The following is a 10,035-nucleotide window of genomic DNA, read 5'->3' as shown; positions in this document are numbered from 1 at the left end:
TATTTTATAAAATAGACGAATATAGTTAAAACCTGTGAAGATATATTGTTGCGTCATCGAGGTCACGTGACTGGTGTGGCGCCACCTATTTTCTAGAACTATCCTGTACCTTGGCGAATGCTCTAGTATTTACTATATATATAGGGTAGTTTGGTATATAAAAGAGGGTGACAACGTGACGGGACAATAATGTGTGTGTAGATAGTGAGTAATTGAACTGCAGTCAGAAGTATTATTGACGTTCGTTGATATAGCGTTTGTTTTAGCGCGATTGTTGAAAATAAGTGTATCGTAAAGTTATATTCGGAAAGAATAAACCAGTTTTATTAAGTAAGGACTTGTGTCGCTATAGTTTCGTTGGAAAGAATTTACGGAAAATTAACTAACGAACGGAGACGTAACATTATTATTATTTGCTGAATAAAAACAAGGATAGATATAAATCATCAAGCAAGAAATTATGTTTTAGTGAATCATTAAAATGGTGATGATGATAGTATCTTTGTACACTGCATGCTACAGTAGCACCATATTTACTCTAAGAGCTTCATATCGTAGAGTTGTATTCGGAAAGAATAAACCAGTTTTATTAAGTAAGGACTTGTGTCGCTAAAGTTTCGTCGGAACGAAGTTACGGGAAGTTAGTTAACAAACGGAGACGTAACAATATGTTAATTTTATTATCAATATATTTTAACTTTATCGCAGTATTTTTTTCCCGAAGACGTCGTTTCGATACGCTAGGGGAAGTCTAAGTTCATATAAATTGATGAAGCTCTTTGAATCTCCCTAAGATGTATCAGTCTCCACGCAGGATCACATTGTGGAAAAAAATCGACTTATTAACTACAAGTGACTGATAAAAATTTGGGGTTTTAGGTTTTCAATAATCGCTTACACAAGTAGGTCACAACGACCATTACAGGAAAGCTAAAACAAGTGTTAAAACGAGAAACGATGCATGTTAAGTTCTATGTAGCCTACTTACATTTTCATGCTTTGTCGATATTGGAGGAATTCAACCAATTTACTTTTACGACATTGTTATGTCCGACAGTAAATTTAATAAACATACTGATGTTCTATGTTTAAAACGTAACAACAACAACAAAGATTTACACCATTTTTTTTCCTTCTTAAATCGTTAACTTATAACCCTTAACTTATATACAGTTCCACCATAACAGAAAGACACATCACCAGTGGATTAAAATCCACTGTTAGTTTAAGTAACATGTTCGAATGTTTTAATTATCATAATACAGTGCAAGGGATCTTTTTGAAAATGAAAAATATCTTTAAAATTGAAGAAAAAATAACCAAAGATTAAACCCTTTAAATGGAGATTTATAAAATATAGATATAAGTGTGCAAATATGAATGCTCTTATAATACAAAAGGACTACCTCAGTATATAATATTATTAGTTATTTCAAAATCCTGCAATGCAGAGAGTAATTAGTGATTTTTTCACACAGTAGTAAGTAGATGCATTACTGCGTCTGACAGTGCATTAGCTAATTGCTGGGTTAACAAACACAAGACCCACACTGATATGTTACCTCATTGGTATGTCCAACAATATATTAGCTAATGGTAGGGTTAACAAACGTAAACATTATGTCATCTTTGTAGTCATTAATTTGCCTGTAGTGCTGGGCCTATTATCCTTTTTATGTCATCATTGTAGTCATTCATTGGCCTTGTAATACTGGGCCCATTATCCTTTTTATGTCATCATTGTACTCATTCATTGGCCTTGTAGTGCTGGGCCTATTATCCTTTTTATGTCATCGCTGTAGTCATTCATTGGCCTTGTAGTGTTGGGCCTATTATCATTTTTATGTCATCATTGTAGTCATTCAGCCTCTCAAGCTGTTTATCGTTCATTATACTCTAACTTAATAATTTCTGATTTAAAAGAAACGAAGAACACAGTTTTGAATTTGTAATACTTCTTCCCTTGTAAGTTACGCTCTGTGTTTGCCTCGATTACCAACAGGAGATTCTCATGATATGGTTCAAAGTTACCTTCTTTATAAAACGAAAAATAATTGGTTAAAGTGGAATAACAGGATATTTATGGTTATATATGCATTGCTTGAACGAGGTTTCTTTCATTAGTTGATACCTGACGCTCACTTGAAGCCTATTGGTTATTAGGTTAATCGTTTTATTGTTTAAAAGGTTTTTCTTGTTAGAAATACATTTTTTACAACGTTGTTTATTTATCAGGCTCAAGAATTTCATGGAATTTATTTTTCAGAAGATTTCTCATATCGAAAATGATCACCTGAAACTAACATATAAATGATGATTATTCCACTTCAAACACTTTTCAAGACATCTTGGCAGTACCTCATTTTGCAAAAAAGAACAACAACAACAAAAAACTTAAACAATTAATTACAAAGCACAGTGGACATCGTTACTGAATTAACAAACATAAGACTCACATTGCGATACTACCTCATTGTTATGTCCAACAATGCAATCACTAATGATAGGGTTAACAACATAAGACCTACATTGTGTTGTTACATCATTGTTATGTCCAACAATGTTATCACTAATGGTAGGGTTAACAACATAAGACCTATATTATGTTGTTGTTACATTATTATTATGTCCAACAAATGCAATCACTATTGGTGGGTTTGATAAACATATACCCTACATTTCAATGCTACATTTTCCATATATAAGAAAGACGGTCTCAAACAATTCAGCAAGGCTTAATGTTTAGTGAATTTGTAACCATCCCCCCATTTCTTAAGACTTTCGAAACGTCGTTCTCTGCACTTGTGTTTTTTTATAACAGGCAGTTGCCGTCCATTCCAGCTAACTCGACATTATTATCCACACTGAAACTAAATTCGCATCAGTCGAATACAATAAACAGTATGAAAGCTCTAAATAAAAAGTACAGCCTGTCTAATACGAATCCAGTTTTTAAATAATGAAATTAATCGAGACTATAAATTTCTTTTATGTATGAAATGCTAAAGTTTCTCTTTCTTTTTTTCTTTGCGTAGAAAGATTAGATGTGTAATTTAGTCTGTATAAGGCCATTAAACAGAATTCAGTTGATTTGTGATAGGTGGCTTGTATATTTATTGAAATGCGAGAAACCCTCACGTTTGTAATATGCCTGTGTTACTTAGAAAAATTCCACTTTATTAGTCAGAACTTTAACGTGAGTATATGGTACAAACGTCTCAACAATCTTCCAGACACGCAATCTTTAACCTTAAAACTTTGCTGTTGCTAGTAATCGCATCTTCTCGTGAAAAAGAACCATTAAGATAAACCATAAGTTCTGTATTAATAACAACCGAGAAAGGTTCGTTCTCACCATCATTTAAATATGATATAGTTGATGATATCTTGGCAGACATTATCTCTGGTAATGTATTAAGATATTTTAGGATTTACTCACTAAAAAGAAAGATCAAGAATAGAAATGTCTGATAGATAAAAATTTAACCATATATATTTATTTTAAGAAAATATGATCTTTAGATTAATACACAGATATGTAGCTATTAAAACATTATATCAAAACAATACGAAACAAATAATTATAAATATTCTAACAATCTTAACAAAAAAAAGCACTTTCTTAACCTAAAATGTCCCTCATTGACACATATTGTAAAAGTTAAGATAATGAATTTGTAAAGGTAAAAACTACTCCAATCACAAACTGGTGTTTCACTTAAGATATCTCGGAAAGTAAAATGAGTCTTGTAATGCCATGTTTTTTTCAGTTTGGTAAATACACAAATATTGTTAAATGTCAAATATACCAAAAAAAAAGAAGAGAAAACTCTCGGGCTCTTTTTGTACTTTGGCTTCAATATAGCTATCTACCTGGTTAACAACTCTACCAACAGCTTCAGCTCATTTTAATAAATGGCCAATATTTCGACCTAACGGAATCCACCTTCAGGGACTCACTTTGTCTGATACACAACAAAATACCAGTTAAGAAATCGAAGTAAAAGACTGGTAAGTCGTGGGAGAGTATACATTTAAAATTTAAACAATCAGAATACAATAGTAAAAAAAAAAAAGGGAATACCACGAACTCTTCAAAAATTAACGGCTTTTGGACGTTTAAAATTTAAACTATCAGAATACAATAGTAAAAAAAGGGAAGACCACGAACTCTTCAAAAATTAACGGCTTTTGGACGTTTAAAATTTAAACTATCAGAATACAATAGTAAAAAAAAAGGGGGAATACCACGAAATCTCCAAAAATTAACGGCTTTTGGGTGATTAAAATTTAAACTATCAGAATACAATAGTAAAAAAAAAGGGAAGACCACGAACTCTTCAAAAATTAACGGGTTTTGGGTGATTAAAATTTAAACTATCAGAATACAATAGTAGAACAAGGGGGGAAAGACCACGAACTCTCCAAAAATTAACGGCTTTTGGACGTTTAAAATTTAAAAAGTAACAAATAAAGACCTTAAAAAGTTAAACTTTAATATTAATGCTCTTGTGCTTTCGATAAGATTGGCTGTGTTGTATGGAGCTAATGAACAAACAATTATCGACTTCGTAAAATGAGCTCATCTTTAAAAAGTATTCAATCACAAAACTAGTATATTAAATATCCGTAAAAATATACACGCGAAGTGAGATAATCTATATAGTTTATTATAGTAGTTTATATTTAACCAGAAAAAGAGGACAACTGAACGAAAAACATGTTGAATATCATAACCACAGAATTGTACTTTTCAATTAACTAAATGATCAAACTTTGCCAAAACAAAAGTTCACGTCATTCACAAACAGGCTTTTGCAGCTTATCAGTAGATTAAATATAATCTAATCCTTTCTTAATGCCACTTTTATATCACAGAAAATTCATATTATCACTTTATTTATTTGTATTAATATCGGCTTTTATTTACTTCTATTATTTTTTAATGTTGTTTATAAAAGGTTGAATCCCGAATCTTCATATGTAGCTTACCGTATCCATGGGTTATGATGTAGCTTATCGTATCCATGGGTTATGATGTAGCTTACCGTGTCCATGGGTTATGATGTAGCTCACCGTATCCATGGGTTATGATGTAGCTTACCGTGTCCATGGGTTATGATGTAGCTTACCGTATCCATGGGTTATAATGTAGCTTACCGTATCCATGGGTTATGATGTATCTTCCGTGTCCATGGGTTATTTTCTTACCCTCTTTGTAGCAATTATAATTGTTCAGTTTCAAAAAAATACTTTACTGTACTATATGTTGTTATTGTTTCTACTAATGAATGTGTTATAATCTGTATAATAAATACTTTCGTGGTTCAAACACAAGAAATACGAAAAAAAGAAAAAACTGGCTCCCTAAAGGATATTAAGAATAAAGACAAAACTCAATGTGACTGAAAAGAAACCCCTAGAGGATATTTATATTTTCCGATATAATAAATTAAGTTTCATTTCAGCTTTGTGACTCCTAAACTTTTAGTTTAAGAAATTTTCTGTGATATGCATAACGAGAGAAACGTTAGAGATATATAATTTAGTCTGCTGTTTATCACGTGAAGATTTAGTCTGCTGTTTATTACGTGAAGATTTAGTCTGCTGTTTATCACGTGAAGATTTAGTCTGCTGTTTATCACGTGAAGATTTAGTCTGCTGTTTATCACGTGAAGATTTAGTCTGCTGTTTATTACGTGAAGGAAAAGCTCTTAGAATAAATACGTATTTCTTTATTTATATTTATTGATATTCTGATATTAGGCGAAACCTATAGTGCTATGGTTATGTTGGTAAAAGAGTAGCCCAAGAGTTGGCGGTGGGTGGTGATGACTAGCTGCCTTCCCTCTAGTCTTACACTGCTAAATTAGGGACGGCTAGCGCAGATAGCCCTCGTGTAGCTTTGCGCGAAATTCCAAAAAACAAAACAAACAAGCTATGGTTATGAATTAATCGTCAGTGTAAGATACTTATTCGTTTATATAAATTTTTGACCAAATAAAACTCGTTATTTATTGGAAAACTCGTCGATTATTGCTGCAGTCAAGTAAACTCGTCGATTATTGTTGCAGTCAAGTAAACTCGTCGATCATTGTTACAGTCAAGTAAACTCGTCGATCATTGTTACAGTCAAGTAAACTCGTCAATCGAACAAAACTGCTATTTTCAAGTACGTTAAATAAAATTTCTTGTTTTTCCCGAAATCTCATCAACCAGTTAAAGCTCGTTATTTTCTGGCAGTCTTGAAAATTAAATAGAATTTATTTTTCTGCAAAATCGCTTATCAGATCAGTAACGTCCCATGTTTTCTAGCAAGTTCGTCAATCAATTAAAGTTCCTTGTTTTTCAATAAACTCGTTGGTCAACTAAAATTCATTGGTTTCCAGTACACTACTTGTCAATGAAAAATATAGAACATTTTGAGCGTTGACTTAACTGGCCAACTTTGTTTGCTGGTAAGTTCGCCGTTCCAGTGGAGCTCCTTGTGTTTCTATAAAGCAGATCATTATTTACGGAAAAGTTACTAACCAGATAAAGTTGAAATTAAAAGCTTACTTTTACTCGTAAATCTTACTAGAAGACACAAAGTTTTATTGTTTATAAAATAACATCTGTTTATAAAGTTTAGAGACTCAGTACTTGACTGTTTTAAAGTATCGTGTGAAAAAAGTAGCAACTGGCAATATGTTTTAGCCTAAAGCTACAAAATAGGCTATTTTCGTTCTATCCATCACGGGGAATCAGACCCCGAACTTGGACGTTCCAAGTCCGTTATCTTACCGCTGATCCACTAGGCGACCCAATGGACAGACAGCATAAACTCCTTTCCCGCAGCGTAGTTACTTCTGATATAATTTCTCCTAAGTTCAGCTTAATTTGAATCTTATCAGAAGCCTAAAAAAATAATTTAAAAAAAGATAATCTAAATTCAGGAGAAGTACACTGTATATATATATGTGTCTCAATTCAGGAGAAGTACACTCTATATATGTCTAAATTCAGGAGAAGTACACTGTATATATGTGTAAATTCAGGAGAAGTACACTGTATATATGTGTAAATTTAGGAAAAGTACACTGTATATATGTCTAAATTTAGGACAAGTACACTGTATATATGGTTTTATGTGAAAGTATAGTTTATAATGTTACTTTTGTGTCACATCACAATATGGACAAAGAAGGTTTTGTTTGTAATACAAACCATGAAATGACACCCCTCTTGTCCATCTAAAAATATAACATCGAAACAACAGGTACATCAGCTGTTGTAAGCGGTCTCTGATTGTTTCAATGTGCTCTGAGAGTATTTGCACGTAACATATTGAAGTCCCTCAAGGTAAACATGGCTGAATGCACGAGGGCGGATATCATAAACTAGGGTCTCAAATCAACGAGCCAAGAGGTCACGTTGAATAGATAGATCGATGGACCAGGTATCTTTATAAATATTTGATTTCTCGTAATCTGTACTTGCGCGTGCGCAAAGGACACGAACCCTGATATCTTTACACGCTATATACCTTATATATATATGCACACTGCGTGCAGCCCTTGGTAATACAAAATAAATCAGTTCTCTCTTGGTCAGCTAACATATTTCAATATTTAGTGTACAAAAAATAGCATTTCATATTTAAGCTGCTATTACAGATAGCATATCATTATAAAACGAAAACGAACTGAATGAGAATTAATAGCGTTCTTCGTGATACAAATTGATAGTCTGTTCATAAATACTGGTGTAATAATGGTAATATAAAGACGGAGAAGTAACGTGAACATGAAAACATAATATAGATTTTTAAATTATATACGAACTCACTTTTTAAACATTTTATACCGTACGCATTTTCAGTAAAGTTTACTGTACACCAAATAGTTTTGAACTCACTTTAACGCATTTTCAGTAAAGTTTACTGAACACCAAATAGTTTTGAACTCACTTTAACACATTTTCAGTAAAGTTTACTGTACACCAAATAGTTTTGAACTCACTTTAACACATTTTCAGTAAAGTTTACTGTACACCAAATAGTTTTGAAAGTGATTCCTGAATATCCATATTTCGCATTAAGAATAATGATTAAGTTTTTACTTGAATAGGTTATTTTTAATTTTTTGAAGAAGCATCATTAACACGCAAGGGATTGATCATATGTGCGGTTTCTCAATCCCACTGTCACTTGGTCAGTGCATCTCTTTCCAAAGGATTAAAGGTGCTTAAGAAAAGATATATATGTATATATATATATATATATTGATATTTCATTATTGGAAAAGCGCATATTGTACTCAACCTTGAGCTTCTTTATTACTAATATAGAAATTGTGTTAGGCGAAACACATTAGTACTAATTTTGTTTTGGGGATTTCTACCATATATGTTAATGTTGCATTTTGTATGGACTTCTTATGTGTGGAATTCTATGGTAGACAATGTTTTGATGTCTATGCTGAAGCATGGCCAGGTGGTTAGGGCGCTCGACTCGCAATCTGTGGGTCGCGGGTTCGAATCCCCGTCCCATCAAACATGATCGCCCTTTCAGCTGTGGGGGCATTATAATGTGACGGTCAATCCCACTATTCGTTCGTAAAAGAGAAGCCCAATCTATGCTGAGGCCTTCATGATCTTAGAAAATTAAAAATTATTAAGATACCAGTAAACTTGTACACATAATATAATTCACAAATAAAAACTACAGTTATATAACACTGGATGTAACACCAGATGAAATTAATGACAAACACTCAGTACAGCTCAACACAGACAAAGAAGGAACTTCAAGAGGACATTGAACCATCCAATCCTATGAGTATGAATGCTCTTCTTGTATATGCAACACAAACTTACTGATGAAACAACGTCATCCGTCACAAGATTTTTCGTATGTGTCACGAACTAAAGATTCTACTCTGTATATCGTACTAACTACTTTTCTAAAACTATTCATGGAACAAAACACACATCCCAATCATTCAATGTCTAATGTGTTGAAGTTTAACCTGTGTAAAAATAAGTTGAATTTAAATAGTTCTAGTTTTTCTTCAGTGTGAACTTTGGCTTGAGCTGATTGTTCAATATTTCAATCAGCGAAGAAGTTTAAACTGTTTAGTCTCAAAATGTATTTGTTTGTCGCGCGAAAAGTTTTTTAGAGGTAGATGTGTTAACAAAAACTGTATTAGAAAACTTTATTCATCCGCGAATAGCCTTTCACGTGAGGAGCCTAACTACTGATATGTTCTGTGTTATTTATTATTTGAACTGATATGTTGTTTAAGTGAGAGAATGGAGTAGTATTGTTGTGAGCAACGGAAGCGCACTGATGTAGTATTGTTGTGTCCAACAGAAGTGTTGTGGTATTCTCAGGAGCACTGATAAACTTAGAGAAGAAATAGTAACTTGAGAAACATAAGTAAATGTATTACATCGTTAAACCGAAGTTTTATAATTCTGACTGAGTTTGAAGAGGAAAAGAGAATATGTCACAATGCAGACAAAGTGAAAAATAAAATAGTTTTTATTTTCAACAAAGCAATTGAGTAAACTAGATAATGAGCAATACTTCTATATAACAGAAAGACAAGTTTGAATTATATGTTTTATTCTGAAGATTATAATTGTAGACTGGGAGATGTGTTACGTAGTTTTTATAAAAACCAATAGCGTTATCCAAAACAGAGTGTAGGTACTACTCACGTCATTAGTTTTCCCAAGTAAAAGTAGGCAGAACTTAAGCACCAGGCATTACTAAGCCTAAACACGATGATGTTACTAGTGGCAGCAAATAAAAAATCCGAATATAAGTCTGCGTCAACATTACTCATGAGAAACGTTTAAAAATATCTATGTTTATGTTTTTAATTATGCACAAAGCTACACAAGGGCTATCTGTGCTCTGCCCACCACGGGTATCGAAACCCGGTTTCTAGCGTTGTAAGTCCGCAGACATACCGCTGTGCCACTGGGGGGCTAAAAATATCTAAGTGAGACACACACCGTGACCAACTCTCGCCCTAATAAATGAAAGCA

Source organism: Limulus polyphemus, unplaced genomic scaffold (genome assembly GCF_000517525.1).
Source record: "Limulus polyphemus unplaced genomic scaffold, Limulus_polyphemus-2.1.2 Scaffold1381, whole genome shotgun sequence".
NCBI classification, from domain to species: domain Eukaryota; kingdom Metazoa; phylum Arthropoda; class Merostomata; order Xiphosura; family Limulidae; genus Limulus; species Limulus polyphemus.
The sequence above is the reverse complement of the archived record's forward strand: the minus strand, read 5'-3'. Positions refer to the sequence as shown.